A 13467-nucleotide genomic window follows, 5' to 3' on the forward strand; every position below is an offset into this window, starting at 1 on the left:
TTGTATATTAGTTAAAATAGGAAGGTGGTGGGGAAACAGAAAGAAGAGTACTTAACTTTCTATTAGCTTAGTAGTCTTAAGTGTTATTTGGTAACTAGAAAGACATAATCTACAGTACTGTGCAGAAGTCACAGACACCCTAGCTAAGTGAGTGCCTGTACCTAATACTTTTAAACAGCACTTTATTTCCACACTCATTTGATGCATCAGTGCTCTTCAATATTGAGCTGCACTTGAAAGAAACCGTGAAAGTAGCAAGGGCACAGAACATATACTAGGTCGGAACTTTAAAGACCCTCACATAGAGCTATGCCACCAGTAAACGGATATTGGACCTGTAACAGAGAGTGAGCAAAGCAGCAACAGTTATGCATACATGACCTCATCTTCACCAATGTACCTATACAGATGCATCTATCCACGATAGTATAGATAGAAGTGATCACCAGACAGCCCTTGGACAGACCGAGTCCTATTTCACACTGAGGATCCTTCCACTGTGCGGTGCGGCACTACAGTGCCACTCAGTAGCTTACACTTAGAACAAATCTGCAAGATAAAAATTGGGCTGTGTGTCACCAGCATTAGCAGAAATGTACACCAAAATAATCTGTAACCTCACTCCAGCATTACAATTAAGTGAGAAAATCAACCCTGGATCAATGTAAAAGACATTCCTAAAATTTAGGTGCCAACCTGGAGAGGTTATAACACAAGACCATATCAGTGTTTGTCACAAAATAACAACATGGAACAAACTGAGCTTTCTGATATTACAATTAGTGGATCTGATCAATGCATTGTAGTCTTATCACTTTTAGCTGTGAGTGGTGGCAAGCAAAGACTGCACAGATATCCCTATCCTCAATAATGATGGGATCCAGCATGTGACTGCTGAAGAGAAGGCTAAAGCAACTGTGATTATGTTCAGCCAGAAACACCAAAGAGATGATCCACGTTAACTTCTTCCTGAGATCCTCACCATTACAGAAACCAACAGAAGCCAATTCACATCCACATGAAATCATGAAACAACTTGCAGCACTGAATACAGACCAGCTTTGGGACCAGATAATATGCTAGTTGCAGGAGTAAAGACCTGCAATTCAGAACTAGACGTGTCTCTGGCTAAACTATTCCAGTGCAGTTTAAAGTGTGGTAGCTCCCACCAATATGAAACATTGTCCAGGTGTATACAGTTCACAAAAGCCAGGTCAAATTCCATCCATTCAAATAGTGGAAGGCGACACTGACAATCCTATCAAATAGCACTTGATCACAAGTGCTCCGTTTAAATTCTGACAGAACTAACCTGTTCCAGACTTCATCACAGCATTGATCTAAATTAAACCAAACAGCTTAACTCCAAACAACAGCTAAGCAGGCCTGCTCTTGACATCAACACAGAATGTGACTGGGTGTTACATCAAGGAAGATTTTAAAGAGTGAATCCAAGGGGAATCACATGTAAAACGTTCCAATGCTTGGATTTAAACCTTGTAGAAAGGAATATGTTGACCAGTCACCTTACTCTTAGGACTGCCAGGCATTCCTTCGGACAATGTTCTGGGACAATCACTTTCAGCTGCTTCTTCAATGACCCTTCCTTTCATCACTGGGTCTGATGTGGGAATGTTCACTTTTGATTACACAGCATTCTACTTTGTTTGCAACTCCTGAGCAAATGAAAGGAGTTTATAGCTGCATTGAGTAAGACCTAGGCAACCATCAGGCATGGGCCAAAAAATAACATACACAGAAGCAGCAGGCAATGTCTGCCGGTGACAGGGAAGAGCCAAACCAAATATCTGTGAGATCCAATGGTGTTACAGCTAAGTCACACCTATTCCTTCCAACAACATGCTGGGGTTCACAGTTTGTCAAATACCCAACTAGACTAGCCACATATATAAATACCAAAAGATTTGGTGACTTACATGCTGACAAACCAAGGCCCATCCACCAGATACAAGGCATAAGTCTGGAGCATGAAGAAATATGCTTCACTTGCCTGGATAGGGGTATTTCCAACAATATTCAGCACCATACAGAATAAAGTAGCTGTCTATACTGATGCTCCATCTATCACTCCAAACATTCATTCTCTTTACCACCAGTGCGTCATGACTGCAATGTGTACTCTATATAAGAGGAACTGCATTTGCAACACTTACCAACCCCAAGCCACTACAAACAAAGGCAGCAGATGCATGGGAACACTACCACCATCACGTCTCCCCTCCAAATTACATACTATCCTGACGTGGAAATATATCAACACGCCTGTGCTATTACTGGATCTAAATTCTGGAGCTCCCTTCCTACAAGCATTAAGTGAGAGATGCACAACAATTGTCAGTTTTGCCAGTGAAGCACAGATCCTAAAAAATGAATATGTAAAGAAACAGCAATACATGCAGCAGTAGATTCCAGCTGAAGAAGTTGGAGGCTTCAATCTCTATTTGATATCAGATAATTTTCTTAGAGTCAGCTTCTGCAATTTCCAGTTGAGATTCTGGAAGCTTAGATTTGTAGCTGGAATGAAACAGAAAACGCTGAGTTTTCTCAACAGGTAAGGTAACACCTACGGGGAAAAAATATAATTAAGGTTTTCAGAGCAATGACCTTTCTCAACCTGAAAACACGATGCTATTTCTCTCTCTGAAACTGCTCCTGACCAGCTTTCCAACATCCGTAGTATTTTGCTTCTGCATGACATTTTGGCAAATGTTTATTTCCAAGACTACTGTGAGCTGTGTTAAACATAAGAGATTCTGCAGATGCTCGCAATCCAGAGAAACTCATACAAAATGCTGAAGTAACTCAGCAGGTCAGGCAGCACCTCTAGAAAGGAATAAGCAGTCCATGTTTCAGGCTGAGACCCCTCATCAAGACATGGAATGAGTTGTGTTAAATTTATTGATAAATCTTTTAAAGTCAAGTCACAGTTAGTAAGAACCTGGTTAGCTGGGTAAATGAACTGCCCCACTTCATGCTGCTGATCATTTCTCTACACTTCTTATAATGAGCTTTTCATAATCTGCACAGAAAATAGTTGTTGCAAATGGCATATAACAGGTAAAATGCCTGTTTTGAAACCTGAAAATGTCACATTAATTTAAAAAATGCACTGGAAATCAAAACTGAGAGCTTTTGTGCTGATGTGTTTCACCATTTACATGGTGTACTTCCATTTCAAACAACACTTCGCTTGGAACCTTTCTGAACTGATAGTTGTGATGAAAACAAGGCTCCAAACTACTTAGTTTCACAATCTGCCTTCGGAGAAAGGTATTTTTGTCTCAAGAATTTATTTTGCATATACACCCACACATTTCTTTGTACAATCTCCAAAATTATTAGTTGACAGTTTTGAAAATAAAATTAATAATGCTATGAAAACAGCATCTAGGACTGCACTTTTGAGATATAGCTTTGAGATAATAATTTTGGAAACTTCTCATTCCTCCACTCAATGACATATGAAGAAAATCATAAAATTAGTTGCTGCAATATCTCTGCACCTTTCAATACAACTACAGATTGGTTATGCATTGCACAACCAAGAATGGTGGTGAACCCAAAACAACTAACAAAAATAAATGACCCCATAAAAATCCCCACCCTCAGAAGCAAGCCCAAGTCAAAAGATCTCACTGGAACATTTACAAGCATTTTCATTCAGAAGAATAACTTTTCCAATTCCAATTCTTCCAGCAAGATGGCGCCAGTTACTAACATCGACATCTTGCAGGCAGCTTACAAAACTACTAGATGCTCTCCTTCTTCTAGATATACTTCTTCTTCATCTTCTGAAATGCGATAGATTGCAGCCTGTAATTTCCCTTCTAAGAATGTATTTTTAGGGCAAGTCAACAATCTGGCGCTTCTGCAGTCTCCGAGGGGATTTAGCATGGAGTGCAACTACAGCCGTCAATGGTGACGGATGCGTTAGTTCCTAAAAGTGGAACGTGAACTTGTGATCAGCTCCATTACTCCATGCCGATTGATGCATCGAGCAAGATTAAAATCAACAAGGATGAGCAGAAAATGAACGGGTTTTCAGTGCCATCCACCTGCATTTGACAAGTCTGCATGTCGCTGCTACCGGTGGAAGGTGCAGAAGTCTTGTCCCAAGCTACATCCCATGTTCGATCGCCTCAGCGGCTCGCGGATGTGAAATTACTTTCGGCCATGGTTTGATGTTTAATGTCCTCAACGCTGGCCATGCTTTACTGTTTGCGTGATTTGATTGAGGTGCCTCGGTCTGGATCTGCAGTTGTGGCTTGCAACCATTGACACAGCGCTGACTCAGTGGCTGTGGACGTGGCCATTGACTTCTGGACCGGCTTCGCTCACCTCGGTGGCTCACGGCTGTGGACTCACTTATGGGGATTCTGTGGTTTGATGTTTAATGCTCTGTGCTATTTGCTTGCTTTTTGTAATTTGCTTTCACACATTTGATGTTCCTGTTGTGTGGGATTTTATTTAAACAGATTCTACAGTGAAAAAGGATCTAGTGCATTCCCAGCATATATGATGAATAAACTTTTCTATAGTGTTCCTTCAATTTGTGGCTGCCTGCAAACAGACAAATCTCAAGATTGTATACTGTATACATATTGTATAAATGTACTTTGAACATTGAACTTCTTGATGAGGTTCCTAACGCTATGCATATTTTTCACATATTTATGACCTAGGAGGAAAATATTTAACCATTAACAATATACTGACACTCAAAGCAATCCCATCAATCTCATTCACCCCTCTTTCCCCTACAATCCATTCTCTTTCCTACTGCCCACAAAACAATTTTATTCAATATATGTGATATTACGAAGTAGCTGAGTGAACTGGATGTAGCAAACGTTGTGGGCCCCAAAGTTGGGAACAGGGAAACAGAGTTGCTTTGTGAGCCAGCAGAGTCTTGATGAGCCAAAATAGCCTCCTGAGATCCAGTAAGGAAAGATGAAAATATCTCAGCTGCAGTGCTGAAAGCATCACCTCCAGCCAATCTGTTTTAGTTCTCCTATCACATTTACCAGTGTGGATGGTTGCTCAAGTAAGCCTAATAATGATGGAGAGGCTTTCAGGTTCAAGGTATAATGGTGAAGATGCTCCTCAACCTATTGTTTGCCTTATATCCATCAATATTCTCATCTGGATGCTTCAGAGGAACTGGAAATCATTGACCTGGCCATGGATGTGTTAAAAATGATCAGTAAAGTAGTAGAAGGAAAGACTAATAGTGACATAAAGCAATGATCTTGCCATTATTGAGCACATTAATGGTGAACTGGTGACATCAGTTTTTGGCCTTCTATTATATTATACTATTTATATTAATAACTAGAGAAGTGGCAGAAGGTGATTTCATCCAAGTTTGCCTTTGACATGAAAATTAGTGAAAGGGTATTTTTCAATGAGGATGTTGTGACTCTGCAATCAGAATGAGTTAGAAAAACTTGAAAATGGGGTTTAAAGTGGGAGAAGTATGACATTGTGCACTTTAGAAAGTGCAATCAAAAGGCAGGCTACTATCTTGGAATGGAGAGAACTTGTAAATGTATGGAGTACAGAGGGATCTAGATGTTCTTGTCCATGAATCACAGACTGTTTGCAGCCAGGAAGAACAAATTGCAAATAAGGAAAATGTGTGGGATGTTGGTGAGGACGCACCTGTAGTACAATGTACAATTCTGATCCTCTCCAAGTAGAGATATACTGCCATAGAAGTCATCAAGCTGATTCCTGGGATGGCAGATTTGCCCATTACTAGACTAAAGAAGTTAGAATTTATAAGACTGAAGGGTATATTATTGGAACATAAATTATCCTAATGGGGCATGATGGACTAAATGCTGACATGTTTCCACTAGTAGCAGAGTCTCAAACAACAGGACAAAGAAACAAGATAAGAAGGCAGGCATTTAAAACTGAGATGCTAAAGCTGGAAATAGTCACCAAGTTAGAAAGCATTTGTTTTCATTTTTCTCAATGACTCCAATCCAAATATGACAGCATTAGGCTACAATCCCAAGACTTGATGAAGGAGCCAGGCTTTACAAGGGTTATTAAAGGAAAAAGCTGGAAAGGCTTAAGGAGGAAATTTCAAAATCTAATGCTCTGGCAACTGGAATCTTGGTCATAAATGGGAGAGTGATTAGATTTAGGAATGTTCAAAATGCCAGTAATAGTGAAGGACTAATATCTCTGAAGGGTACAGAGCTGGAGGATACTACAGAGAAAGACAGACACATCACTAAAAGACATAAGAAGGAACGTTCTTCATTTTAGATAAGCTTTACAATATAGGTGTTCACTCAAGACACAAACTGCTACCCCAAGCTTTCTGCAGAGAAACAAGATGATTCTATGCTGAATGTGCTATATGTTCCCCTTCAGGATATCACTTAACACAACTAGTTTTATTGTATAAATTAGTATAAATTACTTTTTACTCACAACTTTAAAAATTTGAACTTATTTTTAAATGTGAATAATTTTATTTTTCTATTGATAATCAAAATATCCTTCATCTATGGGGCAAAAGGAGGACCAAATAAATACATTTGACACTCTTGTGCTTTAATCTAAGGCAGGGACATACACAGGGACTCATATTTGCCAACTTTTAGAGAAGTGTGGAGGCCTATTTAAAGCTATTGGATGAATGAATAATTATTGTGGGAACCCATGGCTCTTGAACCTTTTGTACCCCTCATCTCATGCTTACCTACTTTTGTCTCCTGAGCTTTTCTGACAGACCAAATACAGTATATCGCTACAATAAAATATATCTTCAGAGGTGATTGAGGAGTAGACAGCAGTCATTCAAGGCTGTAAGTTCTGGACTACTTACTTATGCTACTTTAATCATCAGTCAATAAGCAAGGGCAACCTTAAGCACCAACCCACTTTGTTTCCCCGGGTGCACTACAGAAGGAATTACAACTGTGCACAGCTACAGACAAGCAAGCCTAACATTGGCAAGGCAGATATTATAATAGCATGTCTGTATGAACAATTTACAGGATGTTGTAGCTTGCATTATTTATTACTATGAGTAGACATGAAAGAATAAATGTAGATTTTACAAATAAATGGTTTGTGTGGGCATCTCATAACAGATGGGTCCACATACAGGGGAAAAGGCACCCAGGGAAGCTGTGCAGACTGAAGCAAGCTTTTCCCAGTATTAACTTTAATAAATTGACTATTCTAAAGCCATTCCAACTTGAAGTCAAGGGGTAATTTTACATCCAGCTCTGCCCTACAAGACTAATAATTAACTCCAAAGTATGCTTCATCCCCATTTCTTATTTCCATTTCTCCTCTTAAAGATGATGAAATTACAAATGAAATCGTCTTTGAATTGAGACATAATATTCTACCTGGGAACTATCCAGATATAGAACATAGAATAGTACAGCACACTACAGGCCCTTCAGCCCACAATGTTGTGCCAACCCTTAAACCCTACCTCTCATATAACCCCCCACTTTAAATTCCTCCATATACCTGTCTAGTAGTCTCTTAAATTTCACTGGTGTATCTGCCTCCACCACTGACTCAGGTAGTGCATTCCACATACTAACTACTCTCTGAGTAAAAAACCTTCCTCTAATATCCCCCTTGAACTTCCCACCCCTTACCTTAGAGCCATGTCCTCTTGTACTGAGCAGTGGTGCCCTGGGGAAGAGGCGCTGGCTATCCACTCTATCTATTCCTCTTAATATCTTGTACACCTCTATCATATCTCCTTTCATCCTTCTTCTCTCCAAAGAGTAAAGCCCTAGTTCCCTTAATCTCTGATCATAATGCATACTCTCTAAACCAGGCAACATCCTGGTAAATCTGCTCTGTACCCTTTCCAGTGCTTCCACATCCTTCCTATAGTGAGGCAACCAGAACTGGACACAGTATTCCAAGTGTGGTCTAACCAGAGTTTTATAAAGCTGCATCATTACCCCGCGACTCTTAACTCTATCCCTCGAATTATGAAAGCTAACAGCCCATAAGCTTTCTTAACTACTCTATCTACCTGTGAGGCAACTTTCAGGGATCTATGGACAAGTACCCCCAGATCCCTCTGCTCCTCCACACTACCAACTATCCTGCCATTTACTCTGTACTCTGCCTTGGAGTTTGTCCTTCCAAAATGTACCACCTCACACTTCTCCGGGTTGAACTCCATCTGCCACTTCTCAGTCCACAATGTCAAGGAGAATTTAGTTATGAAAATCATCAGGCTTTGAGATCATTGCTGCAAATTCCAGGTGAGTCCAGGTGGAAAGGCCAGGCCCTCTGACACATCTATATCAGCTTTCTCTCAAATCCCAATTTCAAGCCTTTGTGTGTGCATCTGATGTGAGATATATGTGTGTCATGGTTGTTAAGATCATATTGGAATATGTATGTGCCCATTTAATATTGGGCCCTTATGTGCAACTGATGGTCAGTGAGTGCATCTGATGCTGGTAATGTGCACACTTTCTGATATTAGTGTTGTCTCTGTGCATCATATAATGAACCAGTGTGATCACATTTAATGCCAGCTCTGCATATGTACACCCAGGCTGTGTGTCTCCCTCTATGGAGCCTGACAAATGAAAGATGTCAGGAACAACTAAACTCTAAAGATTACACAAGATGTTTTGAGTAAATCCTTGAGGCATATTCGTAATCAAACTGTGGTTTCGTATGATGTTTGCATACATTTTACATTACCAAATTTTATATTCTGATTGAAAGTTTGAACACAAAATGAACTAAGCATCTTATAGATTGTGGACCAGTTTTCTCAATATCTTTCATCCTCTGAATTTGTATGGTCATTTTAAACAGCTGCTATTTTATTACTCATTTGTCAGGGCATGGGATTTGAAAAAAATATGTCTGTTCCACTACCAACAAACTGTTTTCTTCAACATGATTCTGGCTCTCCTAGTTTAGGCTATGGCCAGTGCAAAAGTCACAAACAAATAAAAAAAGACTCAGCTCTTTACCAAGGTCACTTAGAACTGGAAAACACGTCTTACTTCCAGACTCACCGGACAAAATTAATTTTACCACTAATCAATAGCAAGGGATTCAAAATTCAAGAGTCAAGATTACTTATTTCATGTACATCAAAGATTACAGTGAAATACGTCAATTGTGTTCAGAATAATCCTCCATCAGCTCTGAGGTAGGTGGTACACTGACAGGGACTGCTGCAGCTTACAAACTGAAATGACGCAGTTGCATGAGCCTCTTCCACTAAGTAGATGGACATGACCATCAATGAAGCAGCTATTACTGGGACACAACTAGTATTGTGCTGAAACCACTGAAGATAGCTACATCATCATGATGTCAATGAAGATGACAGGTCCCATTGCAGCATCTTTGCAGAAAATCTTGTTTTACAAACTACAAGTACGAGAAAAATGCACCCCCTACCTTCTCCTACAATTCCCATCCTCCTCTCAATATTTAGATAACCAGGTGTTGAAACCATAACCTACATATCTAAATAGCACTCTTTTTGCCTGAAAGGGACTTAATCAGCCAAATAGCCTCCACTTGTGTTTTGTATTTCTATAAACAGAACATAAACATGATAATACACCACCACAAAAATGTATAACCTAAATTAAATAATATTAATGAATTTACAGGTATGGGTCTGTATTCACTGGAATTCAGAAGAACGAGGGTTGACGTCATTGAAACCTATTGAATGGTGAAAGGCCTTGATAGAGTGGATATGGAGAGGGTGTTTCTTATGATGGGAAAGTCTAAGACCAGGGGACACAGCTGAGATTAGAGGAGCATCCATTTAGAATGGAAATGAGGAGGGATTTCTTTAGCCAGAGAGTGGTGAATCTGTGGAATTCTTTGCCACAGGCAGCTGTGGAGGCCAAGTACTTGGGTACGAGGCAGAAATTGATAGATTCTTGATGGTCAAGGCATGAAGAGATACAGGGAGAAGGCAGGAGATTGGGGCTGAGAGGAAAATTGGATCAGCCATGATGAAATGGCGGAGCAGACTCGATGGGCCAAATCACCTAATTCTGCTCCTATATCTTATGGTCTTATGGGTCATTTACTGTTAGTCACTAATTGTCATTGAAGCCCAGGCCATCTTCCTTTGTGCAAAGTATGATGCTAACTGGTGGATTGTTTTTCCAGGATTTCTGGATGACTTATTTAGACACCATCTTTATTTATATCAAAGTCAATCAGTCTCATTTAGCATCTGAAATTCAGCTCTTTTCTCCAAATTTTGAGCAAGACTTTAATGAGCTCCAGGGCTGAATACTCCCAGTGAAACCAAAACTGAGCCTTGTCATACATACTGTAGCTTTGTTAGTGATGCCTTCTATTGCTCTCCTAATGATTGATAGTCAACTGGTAGGGTCATAACTAACCAGTTTCAATTTGCTTTTTTACTTTTGGTGAGGAAATGGCATACCTGAAACAATTTTCCACACTGTCAAGTAGATATCTGCTTTTGTCATATAGGAATATCAAGTAAAGCTGAGATGAATCATTCAGACAGCAATTCTGCTTAAAATGATTGCCATTGCATTTAGCCTTTTCCTTTCACACATTTCAGGTTCCACTATCATTGGAAATAGAGACGTCCTTGAAACTCCTTCTCAGTTACGTCTTTAGTTGTCCATCACTGGAGGTGGTAGCTTTTGGTTGGGGGAATCACATTACCTCTTTCATAAACATAAAGGATTCTTCGGATGCTGGAGATCTTGAGCAACCTACACAAAATGTTGGAAGGACTCCACATGTCATCCAGCATGTATGGAAAAGTCCATGGTTAATGTCAACAGTCAAGAAGCCATCATTGTTTTGTGTCAAGACCCTTCATCAGTGCTGCCTGACTTGCAGAGTTCCTTCAGCATTTTGTGTGTGTTACATATTTAGCATGTAGCCTTGCGTCATAATTAACAGAAGATGTACTCTCTGAAAGATATTTTAGAAAGCAGATTTGCTGTGGTGGCGAGGCATCTGTATTTGACCAATTATTAAAGATTTTTTCAAAACTGATTAAACCTACACATTTATTAAATAGCTGAACAGGCTCCTGTTTACGACCTTAACTGTTCTCTATTACTGAAGTTACTGTGTTTCTCCAGTAGGTGACATTACCTCAACATATCCCGATACATTTAAAAAATGTTACAAATCAGACTACATAGTTTGCAACAATACATTGCATGTGTAAAAGCATTTGTTTTGTGCATTCAGGATTTACAAATCTCACCAGTGATAACAATGTCCAGGTGGCAGTGCTCTTAAAACTCTATAGGTTATTTTAGCTCAATCTGAACAATGTGAAAGAGATGGGATCAAAACAGCCACTTGTTTTGCACCTGCCTACTTTTACTTTCCAACAGGCATGATGTAACATGGAGAACTGATCATCCAAGCAGGTTAGATTAAAATATCTCCCCACTTCTCAGACCCACCAAACTCCACAGCATAGACATTTGTATGCAATAAATGAGTAGTGTACAAGTTAACGCACATTAACCTCCTCTTTCAAAATTCCATGCCATTCAACAATCCAAATAGCAGAAAACAAATTTAATGTGGTTATGCTACCAAATCACATATAACGTACTTGACCAAGTAGGGACTTCCAACTCATTTGTGAGAACAATTCATCAACAATGGATTGGGAAATGTTAGGTTATAATTAGGTCATCAACTCATTTGATTCTGACAAGCCATGGAGAATTATCTGCTGGTTTTTATGATACCCGTGAACCGCGTTCAAGGAAAGCATGCTTCCATCAGAAGATTGAAACTTGTCAATACATCAGTAATAATTGTAAGAACAGGTAATAGCCCCCTAAGAGCACATTAAACACGTATTCCTTAATTTGACTTGAGGACAATCAAGTCAAAAATGAAAGGAGGAAAATAAAGCATTCAACAAAAAAAATTAGAATGTTATTGTAAGTTGTAGAACAGATATCCAAAGCACATGTTAGACCATAAGACATAGGAGCAGAATTAAGCCATTCAGCCCATCGAGTCTGCTTGCTTTCAAAACCATTCTCCTGCCTTCTCCACGTAACCTCTAACATTCTTGCCTATCAACCTTACCTATTAACAGAGGCTGTGCCCTCTGGTCCTAGACATCCCCACTACTGGAAACATCCTCTCCACATTCACTCTATCCAGCCCTTTCAATATTTGGACGATTTAAGATCCCCCTCTTCCTTCTAAACTTCAATGAGTACAGACCCAGAGCCTTCAAATGTTCCTCACACGCTAAACTCTTTCATCCCTGGTATCATTCTCATTAACCTCCTCTGGAGGCTCTTCAACACCAGCACATCCTTCCTTAGATGTGGGGCCCAAAACTGCACACTATACTCCAGATGTGGTCTGAACAACACCTTATAAAGCCTATATTCATAAATAGCCAGTAACTGAGCAAAGATTTATATCATAAAAAACATTTACTGGCTCACTACAATGCCATCTCAAAATGTTATTTGCCCTCCCATGTGAAATTCTCATTTTAAAAATTGAATTCATAACATTTGCAATATAATGGGGTGAAGGGAATATTTGCCATTTTCTCATGGGGAATGTGCTGTGGCTCAGTACAAAAATCAATATATCAGCCACCATCTGGCCTTTCAAGATATTATTTTTAAAAGTGAAATGTTTGATTTTTTCTGAGAAAGGAACTTATGTTATTTTCTTTAATGAAGTAAATATCCAAATGCAATTGAGATCTTTGTATTAGTTTTGTTGTGATAATGAACTAGTAGAATGTAGCAATCAGCAAGTCATTTTGGTACTTGAGGGTGAAGAAGAGAATCAGAGATGGGTAAAAGGATTACTCTTGACATATGTGGTAAATTAGACCCTCCTGATCCAAATGGGAATGAGTAATTTGTTAACCTTTGTAGACTCAGATTAAGTGGGGTTAGTAACCAACTAGAATTCAACCTACAACTAAACACTGAACTGGGACAGGATCTTAAGCTTGAAGTACACCAGCTTACTGAACAATTATATGTGACCGAAAGAAATATATTTACAAAGACCAGCTGTGCTATGGCATGCTTTGTACAGAGTGTGATTGAGCCATTGTTAAAGGAAAGGAGTATTTTGGGGGCATAGATAAATAAGGTGAGAGTGATGGAGTGGAACTAGTTTTGTATTCCTTTATTTTGAATAGTTCGTTGGTCCCAATGGTTTTATTTTGGCTTTCAAAACTGTACAGAACTGCAGTCCATTCCAGGTTTTAAGAAAGGATATTAGAGACATCAACCAATTAATAGTGTATTAACATGCAAAGGGTAAATCTTAATTGCTTTCTTCATGAAAATGTAAACCCCTTTTTTAAATTTGCCTGTCACTCCAAGTCAAGTTTATTGTCATTTAACCATATACGTGTGTGTGTGTGTGTGTGTGTGTGTGTGTGTACGCACCTGGTGG

The 13467-nt window shown here is 39.3% G+C and overlaps 1 protein-coding gene across 3 annotated transcripts in view; it reads right to left on the bottom strand.

Annotated features, from left to right (window-relative positions):
- Positions 1-13467, bottom strand: part of LOC134359353 (potassium voltage-gated channel subfamily A member 1-like) — a 210351-nt gene that overhangs the window by 134640 nt on the left and 62244 nt on the right. The window lies entirely within an intron of this gene.

This window comes from Mobula hypostoma, chromosome 20 (genome assembly GCF_963921235.1).
Source record: "Mobula hypostoma chromosome 20, sMobHyp1.1, whole genome shotgun sequence".
NCBI classification, from domain to species: domain Eukaryota; kingdom Metazoa; phylum Chordata; class Chondrichthyes; order Myliobatiformes; family Myliobatidae; genus Mobula; species Mobula hypostoma.